The sequence below is a fragment of the Nicotiana tomentosiformis genome, chromosome 5, assembly GCF_000390325.3.
Source record: "Nicotiana tomentosiformis chromosome 5, ASM39032v3, whole genome shotgun sequence".
NCBI lineage: Eukaryota > Viridiplantae > Streptophyta > Magnoliopsida > Solanales > Solanaceae > Nicotiana > Nicotiana tomentosiformis.
The window spans coordinates 72,176,370-72,184,577 of NC_090816.1; positions in this window are offsets into that span (position 1 = coordinate 72,176,370).

Here is an 8,208-nt window from a genome sequence, read left to right on the forward strand (position 1 = left end):
TTAATCAATAATACTCACTTAAGGAGTTCATAATATCAATATCAAAATAAGCTAAGTAGGAAAGTTCCCTATCATTAACTATATATAGTAAGCCCTAATGGCCCTAGTTGCCTATTACATAAATGGCCAATGGCCCTAATTGAAAGTTTTATAAAAATAGTCGACTTGCATAAATAGCCACATGCAACTCCTCTTGGCCTTGATCCTTGACTTTTTGAAGCATTCTAATGCTTGAATGTCTTTATAAATGAGTCTCATGTTGTGTGTATTAAGCTGGATTGTATCACTTAGGGATATACGAAGCCCTTATCTTTGCCTGATGATAACATGATCTTAATTCAAACTTAGAGAACACTTAGCACCATGAAGCGATCAAACAAATTATCAATACGGGGTAATGGATACTTGTTCTTAATAGTAAACTTGTTCAACTACTTATAATCAATGCACACCGTCATAGTACCATCCTTCTTCTTCACAAAAAATACAGATGCACCCCAAGGAGAAACACTCGATCTAATGAACTACTTTCCCAGCAAATTTTACGACTGCTCCTTCAACTCGTTCAACCCAGCTAGAGTCATGCAATATGGTGGAATAGATATGGACTGAGTACTTGGGACCAAGTCAATACCAAAATTAATATCTCTATATGATGGCATACCTGTTTAGATTTATAGAAAATACCTTTGGGAACTCCCTCACAACCGGTACCGAATTCAAAGGAGGAACCTCTAAACTAGAATCCTAAAATAAAAGCCAAATATGCTAGATATCCCTTCTGCGCTGAGCCTTCAAGAATGAAATTATCTTAATTATAGAATGACTAAGAGACACACTCTTCTCTAATCTAGGCAACCATGGAATAGCTAAAGTTATAGTCTTGGCTTGAATGTCAAAGATAGCATGATACGGAGATAACCAATCCACACCAGGAATCACCTAAAAATCCACCATGTCCAACATAAGAGATTAATGATAGTATCGTATCCATTAATAGTAACCACACAAGACCAATAAACCGGATCCACTATAATAGAATCTCCAATAAGCATAGACATATAAATAGGAATATCCAAAGAATCACAAGAAAACCCCAAATATGATGGAAAGTAAGATAACATATATGAATAAATAGAACCCAGATCAAACAATACCAAAGTATCTCTATGACAGACTGGGATAATACCTATAATGACTACATCAAATGCCTTTGTGTCAAATCTAACTGGGAAAGTATAACAACGAGCCTGACCTTTGCTAGTATGTCCTCCTCCTCTAGAAAAACCTCTAACTGACAGACCTCCATCTCTAGCTGGCTGGCATCCACCACTAGTTGGCCGGGCGAGCAGTGTGGCGACTAGGAATAGGATCATAGCCTAAGCACCCTAAGACCCAACTCAAAACCTAGGGGAATTTCTCCTAAGATTCCTCAAATCTCCACACTCAAAGTAACCTCTCTGTTGGCGTGGCTGCTGGAGCTGAGTCTAACCTTGATGACCTGAATAACCACCGTACAAACCATAAGCTGAAGATGTATTATAGGATGCCTGCCGTAAATGAGCAACTGAATTACCATGAGAAGTTTGAAGTGTTGAGTGAATTTTCCTACCAGAATATCCTCTACCAAAATGACTTTTGCCTCCAGACGAGGCACCACTGAATCCTCCTGAATGACGAGGCCTCTTATCCTTCATTGCCTCTCCCCCCTGACCATGGATGCGCTCAATCCTCTGTGCTATCTCCATTGCCTGCTGAAAAGTAGTTCCTGTCTCGGTCTTCCTAGACAAGTTGAGATTAATTCCAAAATTAAGCACCTCAATGAACCTCCTCACCTTCTCAGTCTTGGAGGGAATCAAGAAAGCTGCATAACAAGACAACTCAGTAAACCTTATCTCACACTCAGTATTTGACATGCCTTCCTGACACATATGCTCAAACTGGCTACGTAATTCATCTCTCCTAGTAAATGGAATGAACTTCTCTAGGAAGAGAGGCGAAAATTAAGTCCAAGTGAGAGGGAATGATTCTGTTGGTCTACTCTACTCATAAGTCTCTCACCACTTCTTGACTGGTCTTCTCAACTAGAAAGTAGTGAAATCAACTCCATTGGAATTCACGAGTCCAAACTGCGCAAAATCTCATGCTATCTATCTAGTAAATCCTGAGCATCAGTTGTGCGATTGCCATCAAAACATGAAAAATCTAACTTCTAGAACCGATCTATCCTCTTTTGCTAATCAACGGACATAGGCCTAACCTCTAGCCTAGCTGCAACAATAGACTGAACCGTCCCAACTGGTGGGATAACATGAACTCTCGGAGTATGAAACATAATAGTGGCCTTCTCCGGAGTGTGAGTAGCTGTGATTTGTGCTCCCCCTCCCGCCTGATCTAGGACCATATGAATCATTCAGCCTTTGCCAAACTGTCGAAGTAACCCAAAATTTGAACCATATTGTCCTGAAGCACTAGAGTAGCAATGAAATCCTTAGGAACCTGAGGTGGACCCGGTGAGACAACCTGGTCCACCTCTATAGCTATAGTGGCTCCTCAGAAACAACTATAGCAAGAGCATGAATAGTTGCGAGTGCTCCACCTCTAGGTGTTGTTGCACGTGCCCAAGTCTGGGCTCTATCCCTACCTCTTGCCCGGCCTCTACCTCGAGTAGCGGCTGAAACATAGGGCCTAGATCCTACTCGGCCGCTACAGACGTACGTGTTCTCACCATCTATGAGAGAATAAAAGAGAAAAAAATTCAAAGTTTAGGAAACAGAGTCGCACGATAGAGAAAGAAGAAAGTGAAGTTTCCTAAATATCTCATAGCCTCTCGAAGATAAGTGTAGACATCTCCATACCAATCCATAATACTCTACTAGACATGCTCATGACTTGTAGAATAATAAACCTAGAGCTCTGATACCAACGTTGTCATGGCCCAAAATTCCACCAAAGGTCATGATGAAACCTAACCCAAATAGATAGGTAAGCCAACAATAGTAATCAACCAAATCAAGATAATAAAGGGCAATCTGTTGATATAACATAGATAAAGAATAAATACGTCTCAAATCAACAATACCAAAATCGGAAAAATCCAACAACAACTCATAAAATTCGGTAGTATGAAGTCATGAGCTTCTAAGATAAAATAAAACTGAGTCATAATACAAAAATACTATCTGGAATAAGATAACAATATGATAATAAAAAGAAAGGTGACTTCATGGGTTTGTGGTCGATCAAGCAGCACTATCTTGAGTCAGCTATTGGTCACCCTCCTGAAATTCACTAGTGTCAATGACAATATCTATACAAAACATGCAAAAGTATAATATACGTGCAAAAATAACGTGTACTTAGCAAGTATCGAGTCTAATCTCGAAGTAGTTGCGAGATTTTGACAAAAATATGATACTCACTTTTTCAGCCTAGCAGACCATAATAGCATGACATCATAGAAAATAACTAAGACCATGTATAGCAATGAGGTACAAAAACTAGAAATAGGATAAACATGCTTCTCAAATAGATAACCAGACACAATTCAATTTTTAAATTCGCACATAAAGATGATATGCACCAAGTAGCCCCTATATGAATACTTTTACATAAGTCTAGGATGATTATGCATGCTCAAGATCCAATCATAACCAATATCTAGTATCTCTCATGTGCTCCATAATCCAGCACGTCCCACGTGCTCAACGCGATACGCGCATCACCTGTGCTCAGAGGGCCCAATGTAGTATGGGTAATCACCTGACTCCGGAGAGATAAATCCATATCCAAGCACTGCATGAAAATTCATCGTGCCATAACTAATCAATATAACAATAACCTCACGAAATAATCCATTGTGGCATAATAATATCAATCCGCTCAAATGTTCAAATGTGCCATAATCATATCAATCTGTTTCAACATCGCCATATCTAAGAATGTATGTATATGTTCAAGAAATTATAGATAAAATGTACAAGGACATAATAAATAAAAATATGGATGTGTGCTCATGATATAGAGTATGACTACGGCTAAATCAAGTATATCAACAATCTCAAAAATAGCCCATCATGCCCAAATATGATGTCATAAGCTAAAATATAATTATTATTTTTTAGCATGATAATAGAGCTCACTTACTCATACAATCAAATAAAGCATAAGTCAAGGAATCAAACAAGGCATAAAGAAGTCTAAAACTACCCAAATATGGTAGTACACTAGTCACATCACATACACGTCACCCCTAAATCAAGTAGCATGTAGCACATGAGTCCGATTTGTAGAAAATTCTCTCGGAACAAGGTTAGACAAGAGACTTACCTCATCGCGGAACTGTTTCAACCCTCAAATACCTCTTTTTCTTTGTAATTTTCCCCAAATGACTCAAATCTAACCGAATAATACTTAACGGGATCAAATAAAATCATAGAAATCAATTTCAAACAATAAAACTTCAACTTTTAACCAAATCTCAAAAGTCAACAAAAAGTCAACCTATGCTCACACGGTCAAAACCCGATTCCAAAGTCTAGGTAAATTCTGAAAACTGGATATTAAATACCCCTGGGCCAAAATCCTTAATCGCGACAGGCCCCTTGCAATCACAATTCACCAGCTACCTCAAGCTACATGATCGCGAAGAGCAATACCCTAGCCCTAGAATATTCCTATGTGATCGCGGACAACCTCACGCGATCGCAATGCTTCACCAGCCAACACTATGTGATCGCGGACCTTCCCACGCAATTACGAACCTTCCCATGCGATCACGAAAAACAAAGCATTCGTCCACCGGCACATGCCTCATGATCACATCTTACACCCCTGGCATTAGAAAACCATCAATCCAATCTTAGCTCAAAATGATTCGAGGACACCCTAAAACTCACCTGAGCCCTTCGGGACTCTGTCCAATCATCCTTACAAGTCCATATACCTTATAAAAACTTGTCCAAATGCTTAAAATACGAAAAATAATATCAAAACCAAGAAACACGCATCAAACCAAGAATCTCAAATTCTCTGAAGTTCAAAATTCAAACTATCGAATAGAAGCGATGAATCAACCCCGTGCCACCCAAAACCCGAACCGAACAAATGTACAAGTCCAAAATTATCATATGAACCTAGTAGAACCTTGAAAATATCAATTCGGGGTCGTTAACCCACAATGTTGATTTTGGTCAACTCTTCCAACTTTAAGCTTCAACTTACGAACTAAGTATTCCAAATCAATCCCAAACCTCTCGGAAACCAAACCACTCATCCCGACATGTCATAAATTATCAAACCAATCTGATGGAAGTCTAAAAGGGAATGGGGTTCTATAACTCCAAACGACCGGTCAGGTCATTAAAATCAATATTTCTTCGTGGAATTATCCCATATTGACCTAGTTCCTAGCAAGGATTTTAGCTTCAATTTAGGAACTATGTGTTCTAAATCACTCTCGAACCTTTCGAAAACTAAATTACGTTTTCCCACAAGTCATAGATCATCAAACCAACCTACCAGAAGTCTCAAATAAGAGAATGAGGTTCTAGAACTCAAAGCCATTGATCAGGTCGTTACAGACAAAATCAATATTTCTTCGGGGAAGGGGTTTGTCCCGCATTGACCTAGTTCCTATCGACCCCGACCTCTTTTTGTTTGTTATGGATATTACCAAACCTATCCTAGCAAGGATTTTAATTAAAATAAGATCAATGTGGGACCAAATAACTATTTTATACTCCAATTTCTTGATTATTAATAAAATATTGCAGGCACGATATGCTACTTTCTTATCTTATACTTAAGGAGTTGGTGGAACAGCAAAATCGAGCTGTCAATTGGCCCTCCCTCTTTTATTTTTATCTTACCTAGATCTCATCTTGCCCTAACTGAGAAGATCGCCGACGGATGCTAGATACAAACAGGACTATTAAAAAATGAAATTTTTATATTTCTATACGCTATTTGAAACTTTATTACCCTCCCTACTCAAGTTTCAATTTAATTATATTCTATATATAAATTTACCAATTATATACACTTTAAAAATTAAATGAGTATCTATTTATATTAGGAATCAATTATTTGTCATCCTTATTCTCTCTCCCTCCTATATACAAATTTACCAATTATTTTAATTTAGTTCTGCGAAAAGGGAGTCGTGTTGAAACTTTTGGGTTGTTGCCTTGATGGAACTGGTTTTGATTCGTCCTTTCTTCATTCTATTGTCTTTCCTTGTAGCATAGTGAGTCCCTTCTGTACTCTACCCTATAATATTTTTGACTCTGAAAGAATACACAAGCACAACGAAGAGCAAAGGAAAAGAGAGCAGCAATTCCATGCTTATTGAAATTCCAGTAATGTAGAGTTGAAGGTGTTGCACAATTGGTGTTCAAATTCCAGTAATGTTGCACAATTGGTGTTCAAATTGAAATTGTCAATCAATAAATTTTGAAGGTGTTTGACTCTCCACCATTGACAGCCATTAAAAAGCCTTGAAGCTTTGAATTCGAATTTGGGTTTTCAAAAACTATTATTTTTTAGACTGGGTGTTATTGCAAACAATTGGGAATATTGTTTGGATTTTATATCTCAATTTTGAGGGTGTTTTGGTAAAGATTAGACTCGATTTTGGTTGAATTTCAGATTGAAACTCGAAGAAGAAGAAGAAGACATGACATACATTATACTTACGAAATTGTAGTAAAGTTGTAGTACAGTTGTAGAAAAATTATATTCTGTTGTTTATATATATTTTTTTAATTAAATATTGTATGAAAGTTGAACAATATTGTATAAAAATTGTATTTAAGTTGTATGATATTGTAGTTGCATATAACTGGGTAGAAATAATGTATAAAAGTTGTAGATAAGTTGTATAATATATAATTAGTTGTATGAAATTTGTTTTTACTATGTATAAATCAGATACAAAATATACAAAAGACATATTGTATAAAAATTATATTTAAGTGGTATGATATTGTAGTTGTATATAACTAGGTAGAAAAAATATATGAAAATTGTAGATAAGTTGTATAATATATAATTAGTTGTATGAAATTTATTTTTACTACATATAAATCAAATACAAAATATACAAAAGACATATTATATAAAAATTATATTTAAGTTGTATGATATTGTAGTTGTATTTAACTGGGTAGAAATAATGTATGAAAGTTGTAGATAAGTTATAGTGTCACATGCAATTCAAAGCACCACCCATGGCTTTCTGGTAGTAACTTGAATCACTTCCATTTGGAAAGATTTTACTGGCCAATGTGCATACTCAGTGCATTAAATTTCATACGCTATCTGTATCGAAAATATTTAGGAAGGAAGAGTCACTTTTTATTTGTAGAGTTGTTAGTAATAAGATATTATAATCAGAAGCAAGAGGTATAAAATGGACCTCAGAAGTTGGAATATATACAGAGAAAGATAGGATGAGGTGAGTGAAATGATTAAAGTTTTGATTTTTTTGATAGTATTTGGTTTGGTTGATAAAGGAAAGCTTCCAAATTTGTGAGGTAACGTGGCTGACTAGCTAAGCCCATCCCTTTGCTCCTTTCCAAAATTTTAGATTTCGATCACCACTGAAATATTGGAAAATAAAATACTGAATACACGTAGGAAAAAAAATCTAAATTGCATTTGTTTGGAGAGAAGAGGGACAGAGGAGAGAAAAAAGGAAAAGGGTATAACTAAATCCCTTGATTGAAAGCACAAATAATTGATTGGGAGCCTTTTAAGGTGGATTGTATATATTTTATAACTAAAATGTGTTTAGGTTGGGTAAATACTAAAACATGGATATTTTTCATAATAAGATTTTAAATAGTGGATAGGAATGAAAATATCCCTTAAACAATCGTGGAGATAATATTCTTTAAAGCATAATTATTTCCTATTGATGATTAGAGAGGATTCATATAGTATGTACATAATTATTGTTATTGTGTAACTAGATCGGCAATAAAACACACCCTTATTTGAAGTCTCGTAGAGTTAGAAATAGAGGGAAAATAAAAGAACGAAAACTAACAAGTTGTGCATGATTAGTCCAAACAAGTATAGAAAATCATATGGAGAACTTTTATTTCTATGTACACAAAAATAAATTTCTCATTTCCTAATCTCTACATCATACCTTTCATAACAAAGCAACAATTCAACAGAAAAGTTTGCATCGCTCAGATTTCC